Here is a 26,811-nt window from a genome sequence, read left to right as displayed (position 1 = left end):
TCCCATCTCCTCGCTTCACCCATGCTCTAGCCCTGCTCCCAGGTCTCTGGACCTGCTCCCTGGCCTGTTGCAACCTCCTTTAGTCCCTCCCCGACCTCCAGAGGCCACCACAGGCTGAATTTTCCTAGCTGTTTGTCACAGGGTACCAATTTTTTTTTTAAATACCCTGGTCTATGGGCAGTCTGGCCAGCTCTCTCCTGCCATACCTTGATGTTATTTGATCTACAGAGTGCAGGAGGCTGCCCTGGTCTTATTATAATGACCATCCAAATTGTGGTCCTGGCCTTATGGGCCAATTACATGGCTCCATATCTTCCCTACACCATGCCCAATGCCTCACAGATGACATCTTTACAGACCTTTTACCAATTGCTGATGCAGGCCCTCTCTGGACCTTTCGCTCAGCCTCTCTCAGTCCCACTCAGGGCCTGCAGACCTCTTAGTTTCTCTGCACAGCCCCTTCATGGGCTGCCAAACCCCTCAGTCTCCCTCTCAGCCCCACACAGGTTGCCAGACCCCTTGGTCTCTCCGTCAGTCCCTCTCTGATCACTCAGCATCTTGGTCTCACACAACCACTCCCTGGGATACCAGGCCCCTCTCTGGGCTGCCAGCCCGTTTTGGCCCTCAGACCCATCTGGTCCTGCACTATATTCCTGACCCCTCGCTGTGCTGCTGGACTCCTCTGGTCTCACTATGCTCATTGGGCCCCACTATTTGCCTGAGGCCCCTCCCTGGGCCTCTGGACCTATGTGGTCCCAATCTCCCCTGCCAAATGCTTCTTTGTTGGGGTGTGCTCCCTAGCCTTCTCCCTCCACAGGGTAACCCACAAAGCAGTAGAAGTTGAGGCTTTCTGGCACCCCATCCTCACCTTTGCCTGCAGTGGCCCATGTGCATTTCATAGAGGCGGCCCCACCCCAGGCAGCCCCACCATGCTAACCAGTCCCAGTAGGGTACAGTTTTAGGTCTTAACCAGGACCGGTCTTCAGGCCTTCCTGATCTTACTTGTCCCTGTCTGGGCTCCCCCTAGATGTCTTACGCCCCTCCTGGGCTGCTAAGTTCCTTGGCCGTGGCTCCATCTCCCTTCTGAGTCCTCCATCTCTGGCCCCCAGCTCACACTCAGACCCTTTTACTTGATCCCTCCTCCTCAGATGGCTTAGCACCAGCCATCGTCATCCCGGCTGCATGCCCCTTGGCCCCTTCCTCTCAGCTATGGCCACACAAGGACCTTTGGCCTCTCCTAGGCCCTAGCCCTGGCTCAGCCCAGTCAAGGACTCCAGGCTCTCCCAGCTCTGGCAGTCTCTGCCATGGTCCATTTCACCCTTTGGCCCCTCCTGGGCCCTGGCCCCTGGCCCCGCACAGGCCAGTTAAAATTCCCAAGGTCAGTCCTGCTGTCAGCTCCTGAGCCCCCATGGGTCCACCCTCTTAGACCCCTCCATAGATCACTCCCGCTCTCTGAGCTCACCCAGAGCCCTCCCAGGCCTTTCCCTTCCTTCTCTGGGCTCATCTGGACCCCTCAATAGGCCAACATACTCACTCAATAGGCCAACAACCCCATTCATGGGGTTCACCCTGACCCTTCACTAGCCCTCCCAAATGCTCAGCCTCACTCCCAGGGCTTATCTGGCCATTCAATAGGCCCACAGACACTCAGCCCCTCTCCTAGAGCTCATCTGGCCTCTCAATAAACCCCAAGCACTCAGACCTCTTCTCAGGGCTCTGGGCCCCACAGTGGATCCTCCAGGAACCTCCTCTATCCCCTTAGTTCCTACTTAAGCCTCCAGATGTTGTTTTCCTTGCTGGTACTCAGGAGTGGCAGCCGTCCTGTTGGGTGATGTTCCTTCACCAGCTGCCAAGATGTTACTGCCAGCTCTGCTCCCGGGGTCTGGGCTTATAACTTGTCTAAACCCAGCCCTCCTCCAATCAGGTGACTCCTTTTATCAGGCCTAGACTCACCTGCCAGCCCCCTGGGGCAGCTGATCCTGCAATTAGCCCTGGCCCTTACCTGCTGGTGGCTCCACAGGCTGCCTGACCTCTTCAGGTGGCAGGCACATCAAGTGGCCTTCCACACTGTTATTCAAAAGCTGCAGCCATCCTGCCCAGGAATAGGGCTGTGCAAAGCTTTGGGTGCTGATTCAATTTGAAGGAGATCTGGCCCAATTCGGTGGCTGAATCTCCAAATCTAAACTGAATCAGGGGACAAATTAAGAGGTCTGAATTGATTCTAAGCTCTCCGAATCTTTGGAAAAGATTTGGAGAACTTTGGTGATAGACAGTCCCCAGTGGCTGCAGCAGGGAGCTGCAGCTGGACTCGGAGCTGGTAAGTAGGCAGCGGGGGGACTGGAGGAGGGAAACCATGGGGGACCCCTGCCAGCCTCCAGCCCCACCGACCCTCACCCACTGCCCCAACCCCATGGCTGCCCCACCCACCCCAGCTCCTGGTGCTTTAAAAAAAAGCCCCAGTGCTCACTGGGTGCTGCCAGGTGTGGGGGTGATCCACGCTGCACCCCACTGCCCCACACTGCATGGGGGTCTCCCCCAGTGCCCCCATGGCTGCCCCACCGGGGGCAGCAGCTGAATCTCCAAATCAGATTCGGTTGAATCGATTCAGGACAGTGATTTGAATCACCAAATCGAATCACTGTCCCCCGAATCGGCTGAATCCAAAGCGAATACCAGCCGCTTCATACAGGCCTACCCAGAAGATGTTCTCTCAGCCTCCCTCAAGGCCAGACTGCCTGCCCAGGTCAGACCTGGGCTATACACTGCAAGCCCTGCTCTTTTCTGGGTCATTTGGCTCCTGATTGCCTCCTGCCACACCTGCCACCTGCTTCATCTGCAGCCTGCCTGCTCTTAAAGTAGCAGGAGTACTGAGCCTCCTGCTACAACTAGACACGCCTCTCTCTCTTTTTAATTAAAATAAGGCCGGGTCTCACTAATCACATGACTCCAGGATCTAGGGCTTTAAGAGAAAAGCCCACAAGCAGGAGGCTCATGAAGAAGTCAGAGATGTCAACACTAAACTCATTTTTGAGAAGTCTATGACACTTCTCTGTGGTAGGCAGTAGCAACTAGAATCATTAACACACAGAAGGGAGGGCCAGCAGGAAAGCTGTTTAAGAGGTTTTAAAAGACCTAGCAGGTTCTTTGCAGCACAACCAAGAGCAGGGCCCTGTTGTGCCAGGCTGGGATGAACAGATGGCAAAAGATACTCCTTGAGCCAAAGAGATCAGTCAGGATAGACAGAGGCTGGAAGAAAGGTAATGGGACAGGGAACAGAGAAACTTCTGGGGAAATCTTGGGTCAAATAGAGTCAACGGCAAAGCTCCCATTGACTCCCATGAGCGTTTATGCTGGAGACGGAGTGACTTACCCAGAGTCACAGAGGAAGTCAGTGGCAGGGACAGGAATTGAATAGAGGTGTCACAAAACCCTTAAGTTTAACTACAGGATGCTCATTCCCATCATAATACTAGCCAGTCACCCAGCAGATTTTGCTTAGATTGTGTAAAAGGTCTTGGTTGTGGATGCACTGCTGCTATGGCAGTTGGGCAGTAACCTACACGAATTACTTAAAACCCTGAATCTTCCTTATCACAGGAATTTTCCTGACTCCCATCCCAATGATGAACTCATGCTCACCTGAGTTTCAGCCTCATTTACTACTCTGGCAACACATCCAACAGCTCTCTTGGCCTTGACCTTTGTGGAGCATCTGAAATAGGTCACGATTTAGTTGGCAGAGCTACAGAAGCGATGTGCCAGCCAGAGATTAACAATAGCAGGGCACACACCCAGAAGCTTTGTGATCCATACAGGACTTAATACATTCTAGGAGCAAGAGGCCAGTGAACCTTGATACGTCATCAGCAGGCCTCTCAAAACGGGAATGATATTTTTCTAGTAAATAGGGAAGTCATTGGTGAGTCTGCAGATGACTGATGAGGCTGATCTGAGATCTGCATGTTCAGCTGCAGACATGGCAAATAGGTCTGGGAGGAAGGAGTGGATCCTGGTGAGCTGGGTCACTGCCCTTCCCCTTTGTCTCTTGATACAGGGATGCAGCTAAGCCATGCTCCTTTCTGGGCTTTGAAAGGAACAAAGGGATAAAGAAAGGGAAAGAAAAGCTGCAAATCCCAACTTCAAAGCCCTTTGTGTTATCAAAGGCATGTACGAACATTGATAGAGGGGCCCCACTCCTCCTTCCAGAATGGGAGGTGCTGCTGTTATTTATATTGCAGTAACACAGCGAAACCCTGACAGAGACTGGGCCCCATTGTACTAGGAACAGTGCAGACATATAGCATGAGACACTGCTCTCGCCTGAAGATCTTGATGTCTAAATTGATGAGGAGAAGAATGGAGGAAAGGAGGCTTACAGATTCATAGACTGTAAGGCCGGAAAGGACCTTGGAAGATCATCGGGCCCCCTGCACCAAGCAGGAAAGATAACTGGGGGTCAGGTGAACTGTCCAGCCTCCTCTTGAAGATTTCCAGGGTAGGTGATCACTGGGGCTGTGTGAAGCTTTGGTTCCCAATTTGATTCGGCGGAGATTTGACCCGATTCAGTGGCCAAATCTCTGAATCCAAATCAAACTGGAACCTTCCGAATCGAGTTAGAGAGATTCAGAAAGATTCGGAGATTTGGATGTAGACGCAGCTTTAAATGTGTTTTCTACATACCTCAAGGTAGTAGGTGGCTCATGAGTGCTGTGGTGCTGGGGCGGATGGAGCGTCCCACAGAAACACGGGGGTCCCTGGTACACTCGGCAGCAGACCCAGAAGTGGACCAGAATCGTGGGGTCTACTTCTGGGTCTGCCGGGGAGCGCTCAGCGACTGGTGCCTTCTGGGTCTGGGAGGCACCCGGGGTCCCCCTGCAGCTGATCGCTGAGCCGGGAGGGGAACACGGGGCACCCCCTAGCGCGTTCCCCAGCAGACCCAGAAGTGGACCAGAAGTACTTGCAGTCCACTTCTGGGTTCACCGCTGAGCACTCCTGTGGGACACTTCAAGCGCCTCAACATCGCAGCCATCACAAGCCGTGCAGCTACTTTGAGGTATATAGAAAAAACATTTAAAGAGCTGTGTCTGTGTCCATAGAGCTGATTCTCTGATTCAGCATTGAATCTTCCGATTTGGATTTGGCCGAATCGAATCAGGGACAGTGATCCAAATCAACAAATTGAATCACTATCCCCGATTCGGGCCGAATCCGAATCGAATAGAGCCTGCTTTGCACACCCCTAATGGCCACAAACTCCTGGAAGACCAATTCAGGCTCAACATTAGGAAAAACTCCTTCACAGTTAGGGTGTCCAGAGGTGGTGCGATCACTAGGCCTGTGCAAAGCAGCTAGTATTTGCTTTGGATTCGGCCAATTCGGGGGCAGTGATTTGATTCAGGGATTCGAATCACTGTCCCGAATCGATTTGGCCAAATCTGATTCGGAGATTTAGCTGCTGCTGAATCTCCAAATCTCTGAATCAACCAGGCCCATCCCCCCAGCCTGGCAATGGCTACCCCTCCTGCCCCGCCTGCCCCAGCTCCCGGCTTTTTAGCACAAGCCCCCCGACTTCCACCCTCACTCCCCTGGCCCCTCCACAGCTGCATGCAGAGTCCCCTACACAGCATGGGGCAGTGGGGATCACCCCCCGCCCAGCAGCACCCAGTGAGTCGGAGCTTTTCTTTAAAGCACCGGGAGCTGGGGCAGGCGGGGAAACCATGGGGGGGATGGGGGAGCGGGCGGGGGTTGAGGGAGCTCATGGTGCCCTCCCCCAGCCCCTACCCCTAGTACTTACCAGCTCTGAGTTAGCTGCAGGTCCCTGCTGTAGCCACCAGGGACTGCCCAAATCATCAAAGCTCTCCGAATCTTTTCTGAAATTTCAGAGAGCTTTGAACCAATTCGGACCTTTAAATTGGTCCTCTGATTCAATTCAGATTCAGAGATTCTGCCACCGAATTGGGTCGAATCTCCTCCAAATCGAATCACCACCCCAAGTTTGTACAGCCCTAGGATGCAGTACTCCAGCTGCGGTCTCAACAGTGCTGAGAAGAGCGGAAGAATCACCTCCTTGGCTTTGCTGGAGATGAATCAGTAGTTGCATGCCAGAGTATTATTTGCCCTACTGGCTACAGCATCACACTGCTGGCTCATATTCATACTGTGGTCTATTATTACCCCCAGGTCCCTTTCATTTTTGGTACTAGTCAGGTTGGTGCCGCCAAGCCTATAGGTGTGTTGGGGGTTGCTCATCCCGAGGTGAAGCACTTTACTTTTCTTGCTGTTGAACTTCATCGGGTTCCCATCTGCCCAACTTGCCAGCCTGTTTAGGTCCAACTGTATCTGTAGCCGGTCTTCAAGCATGACCACGCTCCCCTATAGCTTGGTGTCATCCACAAACGTGGCCAGTGAGCGCTTCACCCCCACATCCAAATCATTAATAAAGATGTTGAAAAGCACTGGACCAAGCACTGACCCCTGCGGGACACCACTGGCTGCTTCTCACCAGGATGACACAGATCCCTTCACTACAACTCTCTGGGTCCTATCCTGCAGCCAGTTTCTCACCCACCTGACTGTCTCAGAGTTGAACCCACAATCATCCAATTTCCTCACAAGGACATTGTGGGATGCTAGATCAAATTCCTTTTGGAAGTCAATGTGTATACAACGTCAGCCGGCTCTCTTGTGTCCAGGTGGCGAGTTACCTGGTCATAAAAGGAGACGAGGTTGGTAAGGCAAGCCCTGCCTGCGACGAAGCCATCCTGGCTGTCATTCAGGATCTTACCTTCTGCAAGCTTATCAGAGATAGACTCCTTGATGAACTTTTCTAGGATTTTCCCTAGGATGGAAGTTAGGCCAATTGGTCCATAGTTACCCAGGTCCTCCCTCCTGCCTTTCTTGTGGATGGGCACAACATTGGCCCTCTTCCAGTCCTCAGGGACTTCTCCAGAGCGCCGTGAGCTGTGGAAGAGTTTTGCCAGGGGCTCCACAATGACTTTGGCCAGCTCCTTCAGCACTCTCAGATGAAGATCATTCGATCCTGCTGACTTGTATATGTCTAATTGTTTTAATTGGTCATACACCAATTCTACAGCAATAGTAGGAAGATGATTATTCCTACCATGCTCAACCTGTACTCTACCTGGTGCTGTTTTCCTCTTGGTCCAGTAAAAGACCGAGGTGAAGTAGTCATTCAGGAGTTCAGCTTTCTCTTGGGTGCCAGTTAACCAGCTCTCCTGAGTTCCTGAGCAGTAGTCCCACACTCCCATTTGTTTTCCTCCTGTTCCCCGTGTACCTAAAGAAGGACTTCTTGTTGTCCTTGATTTCCATTGCTAATCTAAGTTCGGTCGCCGCTTTAGCTTTTCTTATCTGTGGGGAAACTGAGACACAGAGACATGGAGAGGTAGGTTTTTCAGAAGACCTCCACCCCCTCCACTGCTCATGCCTAAGAATTGAGGGCATGTTTCCCAAACTGTTCAACTAATGCTGCTGGGCACTTGAAACATCTAGCAATAAAGGCAGAACACCTCCAAGACACCTATTTCCTATGGATTTCAACAGGAACTAGGACCTCTAAAAGCTTTGACCCTCTCTTTGAATGACTCACTCGAGATCTTGCAGGGCATGGGGAATCAAAGCCAGATCAGCTGAGTAACCATTCAGACCATTCACCCCAAGGCCATCCCTGCAGCCATTGTACAAAGGGGTAAGTTGAGGCAGGGCTTGTGAAGTCTGCATGCTGCCGTGCACCAAGTACCTCACCCCCCTCGACGGTGTGTCATTGTTGGCACCCATGCAAGTGAAAAGCAGGCAATATAAGCAAGCAGAGCATTCTGGGCTGGTTGCATTTCCCACCCGACGCATCTGATGCAGGGCCAGCTGGAAGCCCTAGGAAGCACAGGTTTCCACCAGTAGCAATGCTTAGCTGCTGCTTAGCCCACTAAATTAAAAAGGGAGAGGGGAGGAGGTCTTGAAACACTGCTATGGTGGACCCTTCACTGCTGCTTCCCCAAGCACCGTTTGCCCCTTGATCCCAGCGCCAAATAAAACAAACCTCTTGACCTGTGAATTCCTCCTCCTCCTCTCAGCTCTCCTCTGAACCAGTGCAGAGATGTTTCTGAAACGAGTAAAGATCAAGGGAGGCATCAGCTGCAGCACCTTCCTTCCTAAAAGATGACGAGAAATATTCCAGCCGACATTCGGGGCTATCAACATTTTATGAGCTTTGGAATCCAGTTAGTTATCCAATATTTTACTTAGCTCCATTTTAGATTTAAAAACTTGACCTTCTCTGGGCGTGTATCCGCAGTACATTTTATTCAGCTCTGTTCTGCTGAGCGTGCCAAATGCAGGGTTATTTATCTCCCTGTTTTTATTGTTAAACTGTTATTTTCTCATTTGAACTATTCAGAATCAATGACGAGATTTCTTTCTTTCAATAGACACTCGTGGGCATTCGCTCAGCTCCTGCAGACGTAGATAGGCACATATATAGCTCTGGCTGTGGCCACCCAACAGTACAGAGCCCCTCCCTGGCAGAACAGCTGCAGAGCAGGGCCAATAAACCTGGCCTGATCCTGCTCCCAAGGAAATTCATGGCAAAACTGCCATTACACTGGCCCACTCCTTGGCAGGCATATTAGTGCTGCAGTAGCACCCAAGAGCCCCCATTTATGAACCATAAGCCTATTACACTAAAAGGCTACAAAAGGAAGGCATTATCACGGCTTGCATTATGCGGATAGAAAAACGGAGGAATACAGGGATGAAGTAATTTATTCAAGGTCATAGCAGGGAATAGAGCTGTGATCACACAACTGCCAGTCCGGTGCCCCAGTCACTCCCCTACCTGACCCTACCCCCCATTGCTTTCCACAGTTCATTAGGGCACTAAAGTTAGCAAGAGGTTCTGCAGTGAGAAGGAACCACTTAGAGTAGGTGACCCCAGTCAAGATACTGGGGGTATGAAGGCGGAAGACATCAGCAGGTGGGACTGACACTGTTCCTTGCATCTGGCTCAGGTCCTGAAGGCCAAATGCAGAAGCCTGAATTTCTCTTTGACACAGGGCTATCACTGCATTGTCATCACTGAACATGAAGACACAGGTGCTAGGGCCAGATTTTCTTTTCCCTTCCATGTGGCTACAGTAACAATGCTCCTTAGCGCTCCTTGCTGCTGGGAAAGCTGCCTGGCTGTGTAGTTTCCCAAAAGAGCAGGCTTCCCTCTCCCCGTGTGTTTGTGCTTAGCCAGCATTTCTCACCCGCCCACGCACAACGCTCACAGCGCACCCTGCTCCCATGATCGCACACACAGCAGGCCGCACGCAGCCCACCCAGGCGCCGCACAAGACGCACGCTCGCAGCAGGCTCCAAATGCAAACAACCAGTTTCTCTTTCTTTCTCCTCCCCTCTTTACTTGCATTTACACACATGCACCGTGAGTTACTTAAACACAACAGCATCTCTCCACCTACACATGCAGGCAAAGATGACGCAACTCCCCTCCCGGCACTGAGCAGCACACGCCACGCACTCACAACACACGCGTGTGCACATCATGCCTGGCCACACCTGCACAGGAGACTCACTTGCTACTGCCCTGAGTTGCTATGATCTGGACTGCTGCAAAGGTTTCCAGACCCATAATCCCTGCTTGAAGGTCTCAGTGAAATAGTAGGCAAGTGCTGGGTGAGGCAGAGAGCTGTGGCCCCTCCTGCCTAAAGTCGTAATAGATGGAATAATTGTGCTTTAATAAAGAAAATTGATTTACCTCTTTGGGTCCGTCAACACACACAAACACATACCAATCTAGAATGATTTATGCCCACAATTTGCAAAATTATTTCTCTATTGATTGGCACAGGTTTGTTTTCTTGTAGGTTCAGTCAATTAGAGAGCGACTATCGCTCAGGTGGGCAAATTAATCAGTCTTCTCAGACCGGCTCCCCTAACAGGGCCCTGGCTAAGGCAGAAGAACAAATGAAAGTCTCTGGGAGCCTAGGTACTAGGTATCAGCTCCATGAGAAGATGGCACCAAAGGGGAAAAAAAATCAGCCTAGGCAGTAGACTCAAATACAGAACAAGGTGGTAGACTCAAATACAGTCCTTCTGAAGATATAAAGGTCTGGTTTTACAACACTGCCTGAAACTTATGCCACATGAGGTGAAACTCCTTCAAGGTTTGGTCTTCCAGCTAGGAAGACCGGCCACACTACAATGAGACACAGGCCACGCTGGATGAAGGATACAGAAGGGGCCTCTCTGTATGAAACAGCCCCCGCCAGCCTTGCCTGATGCCCCCACATGAAATCATACACAGGAGAGCAGCAGCCAGGATCTCTTTGAGTCCCGAATTATAATCCTCCATGCAGTTCTCACTGCAGTGCAGCACAAAGCAAGCCCTGGGTGGACATGGACCATTAGACTCCAAATAAGGGATGTGCCTTGTAATAAAGGCTCTCTCTTATTAACATAAGCAGGAGGTGGAACCTACCGCTATGGATGATTAAAGGCACTTCCTATGCTTCAAGCCCTGCAGCAAAGCCAGAGATTTCTGTCCCCTGGAGACACAGGTAATGTAAAAAGTTCTTCTCTCTGCTTTGGGCAGAAAGGTCTTGAGAGGCCCCTGTGCCACTTAAGTCGCATGGCCATGGATGACAAAGTAGCTCTCAGGCAGTGCAAGCCTGCAGGTAATTGTCTTGAGGCAAATACACACATCCTGGGGAGAAACTGCCCTGCCCTGGAGCTGGGAGAGGGCAGATTTTCAGGGCAACTAGGAGATTCCTGGGACATGTCTATGGCTTGAGGCCTTCCTTTGAGGGTCTAGGTAAAGCATGGGCATCTTGCCGCCCCCTTTGCATTGAGCGAAGTTCACCCCAGCAGAAGAAATGGACTCACTAGAACCACTGAATGGGTATTATGTCCCATATTGCTTTTCTTCCTGAATGTTTTAGTGAGAAGACTAAGAAATCCACTGGTACCAATTCCCTGGGAGCTTGAAATAATTGCTGTAGGGCAGCCATTCCCAAGTCTTCCACGGTAGGAGTGCCTTCCCACCTGCCCAGGATCCCCTCCTAGTCAGGGGCCGGCAAGGATATCCGAGCCTCTAGCCCTGTTTCTCTGGGGAGCAGTAAGAGGCACCTTACCTCACCTAATGGCCCTGGGAGTTCAATGGTAGCAGTGGCACAATGACACTGGCAGTGGCCATTAGCAATGGCACATGGCTCATCTTTACAGCAGCTCTGCCTCTTGCCATTGCGAAGTGCTGGGAGCACCTACCTGGGGAAGGGCTCTGCAGACATCAACTGCCATAATAAAGGGCCGAAACAACGTCCCTGAAAGCCAATGCAGAGGCTGAGGCTTGGCGAGATACTAGGGCAGTATCCGCCGCTTGCAGAGTCACAGACGATGCATGCAGGGGGGTTAGGTCACCCTGCTGATCGCAGGTGCATCTGTCCTACTCCTGCCCTTGCACTGCTCCATCCCAACCCCTCCTACACCTGTCCATGGATCTGGGGCCTAATTTACTCCCTTGTACAATACAGTGCTAGGAGATCCAGAGCAAGATCCAACACACACACACACACACACGTTGGACTCCCTTCCAGCCCTGTAGATGTCAAGGCTTTTTTTCTCCTGAACAAGACGTGAACATAGCGACACACACTTACATTACAAATCAAATCCTGGGCTGCCTGTTATTTCCATGACCACCCTGGGCCACAGTTGGCCAGAAGACACCCGGCTCGACAGACTGTTGGGTTGTTCCGCTCCAGCAATTCCTATCTAACCCGTAAAAGTCCAGGAAATTGGATTGGTAATGGGATCGGGGGCCTTTCACCTTGGGACCAGCCACTCAGAGCCAGCCCGGGCTGAAGAGGGAAAGTCATTACTAACCTGATGGCTGTGTTGCAGCTGCATGAAAGGAGGTGGTGGGTGTACTACAATGGAGCTGGTGGGCAGCAGGACATGGGGACGCTAGGCAGAAGGAACTGCAGGGTCTGCCTGAACTCAGCAGCCTCATTACAGAATCCCCCTTTTAATTCACCGACCAAATCCCGTCTCTTTTTCCACAGTGAGAGATGCTGCATGGTGCTGACAGCCTTGGGAATCCAATTCAGATCTCACGTGCCATGGCCCCAGAAGCAGCTTCATCTCAAACCCTTTCTGAACTGCCTAAACTCCCTCTGGGCCCAAGTCGGGAGCACCACCAGGAAGCCTCACTTGTGCTCTCAGAAACAAGGCAACATAGGAGCTGGAGGCCCAGAGCAAGTCTTTCAGGTAGGCTTATTGGTGTGGGCTCAGGGCCATTCTCATGGGACTCATTTCTAGGCTTGGTGCACATGGAGAGGGGGTGAGCAGACACCCAGGGATTCTTGGGGGTGGTCCGGGATGCAGCGTGGTAGCAGTGCAGACAGGATGCAAGACAGACCCCTCCATGTATCAGGACCTACCTTTACCTCTTCAGGATGCGACCCCAACAATTCTCCCATTCTTAGACCCGGTTCTAGTTATTTGTGTATCAGTAGGGCTTACCCTGCAGGCCTGACTGAGCTTGGCATTCACGGGAGTCTCTAACCAGCAATGAATGTAGCAACCAGACTTCCTAAACCTGTGCATTTGAATCATAGGAAAAAAAGGATGTAAATCTAAAAGGACGTTTAAACAATAAATCACTGATTCTCAACTGCAGAGTGCCACCAGATCCTTCAAACGATGGCTCCAGGCACGAGGAGATAAGCAAGGTAGGAAGAGATAAGCATGTAAGCACAAGCTCATGCTTAGCCCTGCCTGGACTAGCCATCCCCCACCTGCCTGCCCCTCTACAAGGAGGGAAGCATGGCAATGTATAAATTCATTTTGAAATTGGGCGCTACTCAATTCCAAGTTATGGAGGGGCGCCTCAAGTCCAAAAAGGCTGAGAACCACTGCACTAAGCAATCTGCATACATCTGTGCTACAGACCAGGTCACTGCGCCCTGGTGGTATCCTAGGCATGACACACTTACGACTCCCCAAGCAGGAGCTTTGGTCTGGGTTTGGTTCTCCCAAGCAGCTCCCCAAAAACTCTCCAGTCTGGAAAGAGAGAACTTCATTCTACCCACCACAATCAATTTGTTTCTGGCAGACCCCAGTCTCCCAATTTAGAGGGAGGTCGAGCCAGACACCTCAGAGCCAATGTCACGTAGGATGCCTGTCAAAGGATTTGAAAGCATCTGAAGCCCCAGGTTGGGGTGAAGGATGCTTGCCAGTAGCAGGGCCATATATGGTTCTTGAATGACTCATAAATTTGGAATTGATTTGGCTGATTTGACTTGGGGCATGAAAAATTTTCTTTAAAAGAAGTGTTTTCAAAGGGCTGGTTTATCTTAAGGTATTCCTCTTCCTTCCTGCTTGTTTTCCTTGCAGCCAGCTAGCGTATTGAACCAGGGGTATGAAATCCACCTGGAGCTCTGGGCTGAATCCAGAACACACGGCTCCTCGCAGGTTGGATCCAACCCAGGACATGGAGGCAGCTGCCTTGTCACTGCATCGGCAGTGGGTCTGGAGGTCGCGAGGGGTCTGGGGATGGGGGTCTAGCAGTGGCAAGTCTGAAAGCAGGGTGGGGGTGGGGAAATAACAAGGGTTTGAGGGTGGCTGTGATGGCGAGCCATACTTGTCACCAATGGCTGTGGTCAGTGGGGCTGAAAGACCCTGCATTCTGCCCCTCAAATTCCAGTAGCCAGGCAGCTAGATAGATAGGTTCCCCAGGCTGAATGTGTGACATCTCTGCAGGGCAGCAGAGAAGATTACAGCTCATGCAAAACAGGATTAATTGCAAGGATCACTCCATTTCCACCCCTGGAAGAAAGGACTGAACAGACTATTGCTTTTATGTTCCCTGGCCCAGCCCAAAGATGAATGGGTTTTCCCTCATAACCCCTGTGAGGAGGGAAGTATCATAGCCAACTCCATTTTATGCAAAGAAAAGCAAAGCATGGATAGGTGAGGGAACTAGACCAAGGGCACACAAAGAGTCAGTGGCAGAGCCCTATGCCTCAACCTAGGTCTACCCTCCTTCACGTGCAAAGGACAGAGGCTGATCATGGAAGAAATGAGCCAGGAAGGTGACGGCACTGCCCTGAGAATGAGCTTCAGTGAAGGTGTGTGTACACTGCAGAGAGACAATTTAGTGTCATTGTCTCCGTGCACATTACACAAATCCATACACCTCCCGCTTCGGTGCCGGAGGCTGTTGCACATCTGCAGGCGCTCCCTCCAAGCTGGAAGGCTAATTTGTGAAACAGCTTTGTTCTCTCTTGGGAATGGGGTTGTTGGTCACAGAAGATTGATTAAGCTCTTGGTGAATCAACATTAATGAAAATCAACACTGCCTAATGAGTGTTTTTATGGCAGTCCCATAAAAGCATTACAAAAGGCAAACAAAAATTAGCCACACAGACCAACTGCCCCCTCCCCTTCCAGTTCCCAGCTCCTCCATTTCTTCCTAGGAAGGCTGGTGGAGCACCTGCTAAAGATGGAAGGATGCCTGGAGGTTTCCTCCAGAGACCAGATGCTTCTCGTGCCGGATCTGAACCTCCCCTTGGGTCTGCAGACCAGGGCTGGGCTTCCCCTGGGACCTCTGACAGCTCCAGTGCTCATATTTCACAGCTCATGAGAAGATATTCCCCTGACATGTTTTTGCACAGGAGCCATTGGTGTTCAGTTCTAGGCTTAGAAGAATCTCCTGCACTGATAATAACAACCTTGGGCTTTTAAAATCTTTCCTGTACTTTAGAATACATTGCACTTGGTTGATACCAAATCCTCCTGTTAAGAAACCAGCCACTTCTTGCAAGGCACAAGTTATCAAAGGCTGGGTTTGTATTCCCCCACCCCCTTATATTTAGCTGTTCAGCCCCAGAGCTCTATACTTGTTGCTTTTTCAAACACTTGCTCTTGGTGAAACCTGGAGGAGAACAGCATCAGTGGTGGCAGGGCTTGGCTTTCAGACTGGAAAGTCCCTGTCGCTGATGCCTTCGGTGTTGCAATTTGTTTCTTCCCAGGGGACTCCAACGTTTCAATCCAGATCTCGCAGCTGATCCTTTGGAGGCTCCAGAAATAATTGGCAGGATTCCCAAGGCTTCTTTTTACAGGACGTCATTAAAAATAAGCTGCGTGCTTGAACTGCAGTCAGCAGGGCTGTGCGGGCCAAGGAGAGCTCTCTGATCGTGGGCAGCAAGAACATCCTATTAAAAATAATTTACCCACTTCTACAGAACCAGCAAGTTGCTTAAAGCCCTGGCCTCTGCCCAAGCCCCTGTCCCCTTCAGGGATAAAGCAGAAAGATCGCAGCCTTTCATCTGCATTTGAATATTTAAGAATGAAAATCAGCTTGTACACCTCTCGCTTACTGAAGAAGCAGAAAGACACGATGAGGCTAACTTTCATGATTGTGTCAGGAAGGCCCTGGTCTATGTGGATGTTATTCCTTAGAGACCCAGCACCTGGAGACACGCTTTAAGCTTTAAAAAAAAATACACTTCTAGCCCTTCTCATGGCAGAGAAAACCCTCAAAAACACAAGCCCTGAAGGCTCAAACCCAGGAGGCAAAGGAAAAGCTCAAGAAGAAGAGCTCTTGCTGGAGTGACAAGACTAGATCTACAAGTTCGGTGAAGAGGATGCCACGGGAATCCTGATGGATAGATGCTGCAAGAGGAAACCAAGAGGGACCTGTTGGATTTCAAAGTGAAACTTGCCCTAGAGCACCCCACTGATATCAAGGAGGCATGAGTGGGAGCCAAGCCTCAGAGCTGCTCCCTACAGCCGCCAGCCAGGGCTTTGCAGGACACTCATGATTTTAGGGTTAGGTCCTAGTGCCTGCAAAGAGCCTGCAAAATGCATCTTTCACCCCAAATTTGAAAACTTGATCCGGGCTCAAGGCTACCCAGTGTCCTGCTGCGGGGCACTCAGGGCACTATGGGAACATGGCCATGGTGCCTCCAGCTTGGGAAGAAGTACCTGCAAGCTACCTCCTGAACCACCCTCATGGGGCACTGTGCCAGCTACTGAGCTGTGCCCCTCAGGCCACGTGAACCCAGCTATACTAATAAACTCAATTAAGAGGTCAAGCTAATTAGCCTGTCTGCAATACCATGCAAGGACGCCTGCAATAGCCAGAATGGAAGTCCTCCTGGTGTCTGGGACTATGTCACATGTTTTGCTCCCTGAAATCTGGCTGGTTTTGGTGCTGTGGTAGGTTTCCCCTTACTGGAGCTTCTTGCCCTGCTGAAACTGTCCATTGGGACAGTCTCTGAGCACCCCCCCAGGGGTCCTCAAGGAGGCTGTCCTGCCTCTAATTTGAGCTTCCAGCTCCCTTTTGGCCTCCACACCCCTTGTTACCACTGCAAACTGCCTGCAGAAGCCTGTATATGGCGTTACACGTTATCAATACCGTCAGCTCTCACTGCAGACACCCCTTGTAGCATTTGGTCTTGGATAATGTATTATTCATGTGCTCCCTTGTTCCCTTACAAGCAAAGAAAACTGGATAAAGATTAATTCATGGTGAAAAAAAATAAATATAAACAGGGATCTTTTTTTTATATATATATAAATGACTCGATATGTTCAAAAAGCTGCATTCTCCATGCGGGCTGTGCGACTATTGATTGAGTTTCTGCTCTATCCCCCGCTCCCAGTTCCATGAGAGTATCTTGTCTCCTTAGTATTACTGCCGCACTTGCTTTTCATATGCCTGAAATATATACCATTGTGTTTCGACTTTAGTTTTGTGCAGAAATTCCTTTCATGTCTCATCTTCTGTAAGGTCCTTTTTTCTTGGCAGTCAAGTGCATGAATGTTTGCTGCCAGGAGATTTTGCTTCTATTGTGTTCCAGGAGTATTATAATATTTTTTGTTCTATATTGTCTGTGCACGTTGAGGGGGGAGGCTGTTGTGCTAACATGCCTCTTTCCATGCAGATGACGTTTGGCTCCCTGCAACCTCTTCTCCTCTCTCTTCCTTCTGCGAGAATGAGAGGCAACCGCCCCCGAAAAGAGGCGTGTGAAAAAAGATAGAGCAGGGAGTTTCAAATAACAACAGGCAGCCTCTTCAGTGAACTAATCAGCCACAACACACCTGGGCAATAGCTAGTGGTAGCGGCTAGACTTCCACAAAGGGCAACTGAAGCACGGAGTAGTGACATGACCTACTGAAGGTCACAGAGTGAATCAGTGGCAAAGAGGAGAATGCAGTCCAGGAGTCCTTCAATCCCAGCGCAGTCATAGCCCATTAACCCATAAATATTTCCACTAATGAAGCCCACATTACAATGGCCAGGGCTCCATTCTGTTAACGTAAAACATCAGCTCCTGTCCCTTCTGTTTTTAACTTGCTCTTTTGTAAGGAAGCAATTGCCAATACCAGGAGGGGCTTACAACCAGATCCACACTGGACCCGACACTGCAGAGAAGGGACGCTGCAGCTCTTGGCAAACAACATAAAAGCACCCCCAGCCTTCACATAGCACTCACTGATAAAGAGGGATTAAGGTGATGGAAAAGTCATGGAGAAGAGACAGGCAGAGAAGAGCAAGGCTCAGCCTCACTGCATTTGGCTCGGACGCCCCTGAAAGGAGAACTGGGAAATAAAAAGAACAACTGGTTTTCAATAAGAGGGATTAATCCAACAGCATGAGCAAATGGAGAAAGGAAGAGCTCCACATTGCAAGCACAAGGCTCTCACCACTAAGTGACCATGCTGGTAGGCAATGGAGCAGCAGGCAGCTCCATCCAGACACTCCTGCCATGGTGCACAGGCCCAATCTCAGGTCTTTTCTGGCCAAGGAAAAAACCCAGGAAGATATGAAGCACAAAGGCAGGGTAAGGGTTAACAATATTCCCCTTGGAAAAAGTCCTGCTGGATGGACTCTCCTGGCATTGGACTCTCTCACCTGGCATCCTTATGGCTTATGTTGTGTTTTATTGGGTCACCCCGCTCCCCCATCCCTTACAGCAGAAGAGCTATTATTTTTTGCTCTATGGTCAGAAGGAAGGCACTTCCACCTACGCTCAGTCTTAACCTCTTGGGAGGACACCCCGACTCCTTGTACTCTGCCAAGCCACTCCAACTGATCTCTGCTGCTCCTATCCTGATTTGCCCCCCCGCCCCTTCATGCCCTACATACCCCCAGCTTGGGGACACACCTTAATCCAAATCAGAAGAACACCCCACTCTGCCAATGGACCTCTACCCTGTCCTGCACCCAGAGCCGACATCTCCAAGCACATAGTAGTGAACTAAGGCATGTGCCCTCCAAGGATGGAGGTGGCTGAGGTTGCCAAATTCATGGTGCTAGCAACAGCAAATCTAACAAGGTCCCTATAGGTGTGATGGGCTTGCTATCGCTTTCCTCCTCCTTCCCTGAAGCATCCGAAGTCCCCTCCCTGTTCCACACGATCATGGTTTCTATCAGGCTTCAGGATCAGTATCAATATCCATTAAAAAGTCTCTCCCTCCATTTTCCCCCGTTTGTTCTCTGGACCTTTTTTTGACTAATTACAGTTTATTAGTTGTTATGGCAACTATGGATTGCTCTCGGCATCAGACTCTCGTGATTTGGCTGCAAATTGAGGTGTTTGAAGAATGCAGATAGGATTAAAGTCCTTTCATCCCAGTACCCCCAGTACCTCCCCATCAAAAAGCCATCCTGTCCGATGATTCATAGCCTTATTGTTAAAACACCCTGCTTAGACAGAAGCCAAGCCTCTTCTGCCTTTACTAGCAGCTTTTTCCAGCACAGGGTTCACTCTCTTGGGGAGCTGCCGTGTTTCAAAATAATAATGTGCGTGGGGAAGAAATGAAAATAGGCCAGAACATGACTTTGTGGGCCATAGGCTAATTATTCTTCTCTTTACTGCAGCCTCTGTGCTGGGCACTTTGTAAGCACTGATCAATGAAACCTCACAGCCTTCTGCTCCCAGCCAGAAGGCAGCAACTATCATTATCAATGCGACAAGTCACTCGGATGCCAACATCAGTAGAGATTGCCTCTAAGGAAGACAGCGGGGTCTCCTCGTGCAAAGTCCAATCAGTCTCTGGCCTCTCTTTTCATGCTGTCTCAATCACTTCTGGCATCTGCCTCAGTGGAAGGTGGGCTGAGAACCCACCAGCTCATTTCACACACGTCCACCGAGCCATCCACTAATACCTTTTCTTCGTCAACACTAAGCTGAGCTGGGCGAATGATGAAGAACCATTGCTTTTGGCGCATCTTCCTGAGTATCTTCCTTGACTGTGATGGACTCAGTGTTGCCGTAGGTTTGAAAACTGTAGCTCCTTGGGAAACAAGGTTGGGGCAGGGTTTATCTGACCTTTCCAGGGAGGATATTATTAAAGACTCATGCCAGCCAGCATCCTGAGTTGATGGCGCTGGTGACCTTTAGCAATGTTTGTGCTTCTCCTGAAATCCAGACGTATCTGTCGATCTGGAGGTGGCATTGGAAATCAGGAGTCACAGCTAGAGGCAGACACTGCTGAGAACAGCCTGAAGTAGCACCTGATGAAGTCTGGCTGATCACCAGCATCCTGATTTCCTACAGCACCCAAACCTCCGATGCATCCAGGAGGAGCCAGGGGGGTTCACTGTAGCTGCAAAACAGGCCTTTGTGGCTTATGTTGCCTTTCTCTAGCAGTTTGCAATCCAGGGCCCAGATACCCTGCTGACAGGCGTACTGATGGGCCATATAGACTTAAGAATGGTTTGAGTGGAGGGAATGTGAAACATTGCCCATTACATAACTGGATTTACACCTCCCCCTCGTCCCCCAACATATGCTAAAGAGCATACTCCCCAAGAGTCAGACAGACGCTTAGCTGTTGGGAGAGAGACCATCATATCCTTTTACACGTACCTGCTGCCTAATGCCCCGAGATCCTGATCCCTGAATGGATTCTGTAGGTGATAGAGCAGCACTGCTAATAATAGAGCTGAGGAAATATACTCACCAAATGCATCAATACATCCTCGATACGATTCGATCCATCTATGTTGCTGATAGTATTTCCAGGCATTTGTACACAGTCTGCTGCAACGCAGGCTCTATGATCGTGCAGAAAGGAGGGGAGGAGAAAGCCCCTCACCTCCCCACACTCCAGGAAGACACTGGATGTTGTGGCCTTGTCACCAAAGCTGTGCAAATAATGGACTCGGCTGATGAACTGAAAAACAGAAAGAAAAAGAACCGATCCGGATTGCACCAAAACAAATTGTTTGCGGTTTTTTCCTCCCCTTGCTGAAACCAATACAAAATACACGTTTGGTTTTGTGACGACTCAAGTATTTCGTTGGGTCCAAAATGAGCCATTTCATTTTCAGGGAAAGGAAGCATAGGAAAGGTGAGAGCCTCTGAAGTGGCAGCAAACTTCTGCCCAGGAGCTTGGGGGTCCTGGGCAGCCACCAGAAGGTCCCACAGAAAGGATCCACTCCTGCCTCTGCCCAAGGGGTCTGAGCCAGCATCTCCCACCACCGAGGCAAGTGCCCACCCAGACAGACGAGTATCCCCGGGCAGATTTCTCCCTGCCCCTCCTCTCGGCTCTGGTCTCTGCTTTTGCATCTTTCAGGCAAGCATCCGGTCCACCCAGCCGAGGAGCCAGTCTTGCTTTCAACAAATAATTGAAGGATTCTGGGCAAAACAGATAAGCTTCAACACGAAGGAGGAAGAGGGGGAATCCTACCTAACTACCTGGCTGGGGGGCTTCCTGGGGAGCCAAAGATGAGGGTTCAGCTCCCTTGGGGAGAGGGAAGGGGCTGAGCCCAGATCTCCGCTGCTTGGGTGAGTGCTGCCATCACCGAGCCCATCTCCTCCTCCCTGCAGTTTGTGAATGGAGGCCTGGGAAACTGCCAGCTGGAACCGCAGGAGAATTTGATACTTTGGGGACAGCAGAAGCCACCATCCTGGCATATTTGTTTTCCCACCTCAAGGCCTACCCACCCTTGACCCAGGCTGGAGAGAGCAGAGACCTCCAGCCAGAGGGAAAGCGTCCATCTCAGGGGTGGCATTCCTATCATGGCTGCTTGTCGTCACCTTGGCATGGCAGAAGCTGGCACTGGGCTCACTGGGGGTCCTCGTTAAAGTCCCATCTGCTGTCAGACTTGCGGGAGCTGCTCCCCCATCTCAGCCTTAAGCAGCCTGGGAGGGTTGCAGGCCACAGATGGCAAATCCCCCTGCCCACCCGGCATGCAGGAGCAGCTGGCACAGCCTGCGGCTGCTCGCCACGACAGACTGCCAGCCCACAGCTTCCAGCCTCTGCTGCTGGGCACTGATGCTCGGGATAGAGCCCACCATCACCTCCCAAAGACCGCCTCCAAGTTCAGCTAACAGAGCTCGTCTGTGCAGCTGACCCTCGCAAGGGCTCTGCTCTCTGCTCCTGGAGTGGGGGATCGATACAGTAATTGGGGCTGTTTGTAGCACACGGACGCTCTGAGCCCAGGGAGGTGTTGGGAGTGGAGTCTGCAGTGCACCGAGCGGAGCGGTGTAGCACTGTCCTCTGCTGGACAGAACGGGCCAGACCCATCAGTCCCTGGGACTGCTGCTTTGGCCCAGGGCACCCCAGGACAGACCCGTGTGCAGGGGATGCAGAAGCCGTGCATACACCCACAGAAAGGGCTGTGCTGGCTGACACATCCCACCCACTGCACAGCTGCCCCCACAGCTTGTATGAAGCCCTGGGCCCTAACCACAAGCCTGCCTCTACATCCCACGAACAGCCAGACACCTCTGCATGCACAGGTGGCCGGAGGAGATTTGGCCTCTCTCTGTTTATTAGCAGAGACTCTTCCTAGTTAGTGCAGGAGCCAGGCGTGCGCTCACGGCAGGACCACGAGAGCATCCCCCACTGCTTTTGCCCAGGGGGGAGATGCTGTGGTTGCCATGGCCATGCTGGGATACCTTCCCAGGTGAGCGTGTGAAGCTGGCTTTGAGTGGGGCCGGCAGGCCGTGCTGTGTGCGCTGTCCCTGCTGGCTGCGTGGGTGGTTCTTTTCATCGCTGTGTTTTGAACTTCAGTTTAAAAAAAAAAATAATAATGCAAAGGAAATTACAAACAAGCCTTCAAAGCAGCTGAGAAAAAGATTCAGTACGAACTGCAGCCTCTGTACTTGTTGGAGCTGGGGGACAACTTCACAAAGGGACAGTGATGGAGACATCATTGGGATGCCTCTGCACAGTGTGGGCAGGAGATCAGACAGCTTATGAGGGTGGGACCAGCCCTGGGTGCAGCTGGCAAGCCTCCCCTGGGTGGTACTGCTCTGCTGGCTCACATCAGCTCAAGGAGTGGAACAGGGGCCCATTGTACAGATAGGGATATGAAGAGAGCATTTCCCCCTACCCGATGCCCCCGACCCAGCGTCCAGTCAAGTTTTGCAAAAGGGCACCTCTGACTGGCAAGACTCATTTGTCCCATGCCTGAAATACCAAGTGATGCTGGTGGGGGCTGCAGGCACACAGACCACCTGGGATGTGGCCTCCACTGCCAGAGGGGGGAGTCCATGGCAGAGCTCAGAAAATGGGGCTCACATGCCTCATTTCACCAGTCTCTGCTGCTAGCACCCTCGAACAGAGCTCTGCCCATTTGCATGTGGCCCCTTCTGCTGGACACACAGACGTTGGGTGCATAAGTGCAAAATATAATCACTGGAAGTAACAGGAGTGAGACCAGAGGTCAGGCCAGGCTGGATCTACCCACATTTGGAGAGTTTAGATAGTTTTGAACTGCCTGTTATTGATACACACTGACAAAACTAAATCACACCCCCACCCCCCAGCCTGTACTCCAGCTGCAGCTGACATGGGGCAAATCCAGCACCCCTTCACCCCTCCCCTGGCAATGCAGAGGGGTAAATAAGACAGGTATTTCCTGACTTTGGATCTCCTCTCTTGACTTTGGCCCATCTCCTGCCCACATTTTCTTTAAGTGCCACCAGGTTCAGATGACGCAGCTGTAAGCTCCCATCCCAAAACATCAAGAACAGGTTTATTAAGTCCCCATCACTGGCAGCACAACAGAAGTAGCAAAAGCAGCACCTTCTGCACCTCTGAATGCCAGACTGGCCTCTCCGAGGCAAGACATTTCCTCTTCCCAGGAAAAGGCACCACTCACCTGGAGCAGCCCCAGCGCTTGCAGGACCTGGCAGATGGATGTCCCACCTCTGGGATTTGCACGGGGAAAGGCTACCATCTGGTGGCCACAGGGACAAATGGCAGGCAGGCACCACTATTCCCCCTGTGCATCCTCTCGCTGCTTATATGTCCCACTTAATAATACAGGGCATTTATCCCAAAGCAGCAGGAGATCTGCTCCCCAGCGCACCCGCATCGTTTCAGAGGTCTAACCAGCTGGCTGCACATTTGGATGCATTATTTATGGGCCACCATCAAATATTAAAAAGCAGGGTTATAGACATATCCTTTGTATATTCAAGAACATTTTCACTGGTAAATTGCTCTTCTCTTTGGACTCTGTTTGCTGGGATGCCTCAGGGCCTGACTATATGTCTTGCTGTTTAATTGGGCCTCTGACACTCCTCTGCGCTCTCTCGTGATGGAGATCTGTTACAGACTCCCTGATTTTCACAGTTCTCCCTTCGCTTTGCTCAGGGCGAGTCAGCTTCTGGCCCTTGCCCTCCAGGGAGCAGAAGGAGCTCTGGCACCCTCTGTTCTACCTGCGTTGCTGGAGGTAACCCCCCTCCCCACCTTCATGGAGACTGAGCCCAGGCCAGGAGGCAGGGAGGCTTGGAAATGCCTCTAGGCAGCACATAGGTAGGCAAGGTTCCTTGGGTGAATTTGATATCTTTTATTAGACCAACCCAAATAGTTGGAGAATATTTATTAAGCAAGCTTTTGGGTTCTAGGCAGCACAGGCTCTTAAGGAGCCCAGGGGCTAGTGAACCAAGCCACGAAGCCCCTTTGTGTTATGTCCTAATCAGAGTCCACTCTGCCCTGACCCATGCACTCACTTTGTGCCCTAGCAACTTAGTGCCTAACCCTTAGCTCCTTGAGGTCTACCATGTTCACATCCCATGGGGAGGGGAACTGAGCTGGGCAAGTGAGATTGCAGCTGGGCCTCATCAAGATGTAACCCCAGTTGCTCACCAGGAACTGGGCACCCTGCTCCCAACCCATTCACTGGGGAGGAGACTGGCACAACTCTTTGTCCAGTGCCTGTAAACAGTCATGGCTTCTCACCTCTGGAGGCCTGCATTCAAACCCTGAGGTCTTCTAAGATGAAAACTTCACAGATGCCCTCTCAGGCAGTTTAGGGCATCCTGGATTTCTACACTGACGGGTCCTGAGTAGACTAGCATTCACCTTCCACTTCTCCTGACACCTGCAGAAGCCTCCAGAGAAGTTGGGAGGAGAGGGGAGGGAATACATGAATATACTAAGCATCATTTCCATGGGAATCTGTAATGCAGATTGGCTCAGGAAAGCTGGTTCAACTGGAATATCCCCTGCTCTAGGCTTTGAGGCTGCGGATCCAGATGGCAACTTCAAATCCCACCAGGGGATTGCAGGGAAGAGCCACCAGGGCAAGGAAAAAAAGGGTTCTGGGTGGATGCCAGAGGCCAGACACTGCACCAAATTCCTCTTTCACCAGAACGAAGGAGGAATGCTTTCTCCGGGGCCCAAGAAAGAGGACACAGGGCTTCAGATCTTACCCTTGGCCCACCTCTCTGCAGCCACCTCTGCTGTCCTCCATGAAAGGCAGCAAGTAGAGAACTGGTAGAGAAGAGACAGCACTTGGCTGCTATGAACTGCTCATAACGGGACCAGGATGCAAAATGAAGGAGGCCCAAAGGGTCCCTTTTGGTAAGGCTCCCAGACTCAGGCCCTGTCATTTCCTCAGGCACATACTGTCTCCTGCAGAGGGCATGTCTTCTGCAGAAGCGATACGGCATTTGCAAGAACGATTACATTCCAGCGAGGACCAGCTGGCCTCAGCTCACAACTTGAAGCTTCTTGTGGTCCGCACTATTGAGAGACCATCCAAAGAAAAATCTCTGCTCCATCCTGGCTGGAGGATAATGGCCCATGAACAGTTTACAGTTCTCTAAGCTCCATGTGCTGAATTTTTATGATTAATTCCTGATAGCAAGGTAGTTGCAAATCTTTTCTTGCTGAGCTGTTCTGATTGAATCTGTTGGTCCCCTGGATTATTTCTGCTCTCTAAGTGGATGGAACAACTCACAGTCACGTTTTCTTTGTTCAGAGTTTACTTTCCAGCAAAATCAGGCACCAGCCCAGGAGTCAGAGCGCCCGGGGTCCATGTCCTGATCTACCCCTGGAGAAGCTCAGAAAGATGAAGGAATCTACCCAGCTTCCCTGTCCTCATCTGAAAGACAAGGATAAATGCTGGCTGCTCCAGACAGGCACTTGGAGTCCAGTGCATGGAGAGCACTGGGGACACTCTTTGAGGATGCAATGCTCAGCGTTACTGGCTGTGGTGCCCTAAGTTAGTTCTGCCATCAAGTCCCACTCATTTCAGTGGGAACCAAGTGCTCAAGTCTCCTCGGGGCTTTGAACACTTCTGCCATCAGTTGGGTATAAAGAACAGTAGCCATTTCTACATGTTTGCCTGCAGTGGGCTGCCTCTTGCTCCAATACCTGGGAGACGCAAGCACAGGGAAGGGTACCAATTGAGCAGCGGCCAGTCAGGCGCAGCAAACCAGCCAGCAGTTGTGGGGAAGTGTGTTTGCTAGAGTCCTTCTAGCTCCAAGATGAAGCCTGCTGATCTGCTGCTCACCAGGCCCTGCCTGCCTCCGAACGTCCTGTTCTAGACAGAGCGAGACAGGTGGGGGCACAGCACTCCCTACTTATCAGACCATTAATGCTTCCCCTGCTCCCGAGTTAATTCCTCCAATGCCCTTTCAAAGTGCTAGATAAATATAATCAGGGAACAACTCCGTGCCCTGACTTGCATGCCCTTAGCCAGGCAATAAGATAACATTTTGTACAGATGGAGGCGGTTTAAGCAAAGGTTGTGGACTAACCTTTTCTGTCGTGGCTGTTCCTGCACAGCACAAAGCTGTGCTCTGGATTTGTCCCCCGCGCCCACTGTGGGGAAACAGGAGGAGGAGCGTAGCCGCAGTGACGCCAAGCAATGTGCACAGATGCTCATGCTCCCGGAAACAGACACGTGCTCCCTGGAAATTAAGGCACGAAATTACTTCCTGCTACTTTTTTACCCTAGAAAATCAGTGCATCTAGCGGGACTTTCCCATGACCGTCACCTGAACCCACTACTGTCTGAACGGAGAGAAGAATTATATTTCACAGTACATGAGACATATATATTAGCTCCAAGGGCATTTGTGGGGACCAGGAATATCACAGAGGAGAACTGTGGCCCCAACACTTATAACTGCAGCTGTTAGCCCTGACCGACAGCAGAGCCAAGGGCTCTCCATCATAAGAAAGAGCCCGATCCCCTAGTGCCACCAGTCTGAGTGGACCAGTTAAGAACACACCCCAATCCCGAGGCAGGGCCAACTTGCCTCGTTGCATGCCCATTCACAGGCTCCCTTTCCCATTTACCTGGGCAGTTAAATAGGGGGTCAGCGAAGTTTTTGGGTAGAGTGCCAAAAACACCCGCAACCTCGATTTGTAAGATGTTGGCGTGCCAGGGGTGGGCAGCAGGGGAGCCATGAGGGACCCAACCCTAGTTGTGGCAGTGCAACCCCATCCCCTTCCCTGCCATCTGCTCCAAGGCGCATGTGCCATGCAAAATACCTTTGCGTGCCACACTGGCAGCTGTGCCGGGGGTTGCCTACCCCT

At 51.2% G+C, this 26,811-nt stretch overlaps 1 long non-coding RNA gene across 1 annotated transcript; it reads right to left on the bottom strand.

The window, feature by feature from the left end:
• Positions 1 to 8,053: 8,053 nt before the first annotated feature.
• On the bottom strand, positions 8,054 to 26,176 carry LOC132246574 (uncharacterized). The gene is made up of 3 exons (XR_009457969.1): positions 26,028 to 26,176; positions 19,987 to 20,199; positions 8,054 to 8,116 (listed from the first exon to the last, which is right to left on the bottom strand). It is a non-coding gene; the product is annotated as an uncharacterized LOC132246574 (long non-coding RNA).
• Positions 26,177 to 26,811: the final 635 nt, after the last annotated feature.

This window comes from Alligator mississippiensis, chromosome 16 (assembly GCF_030867095.1).
Source record: "Alligator mississippiensis isolate rAllMis1 chromosome 16, rAllMis1, whole genome shotgun sequence".
NCBI lineage: Eukaryota > Metazoa > Chordata > Crocodylia > Alligatoridae > Alligator > Alligator mississippiensis.
Note: the sequence above shows the minus strand (reverse complement) of the source record. Positions and strands in the feature narration are given on the sequence as shown.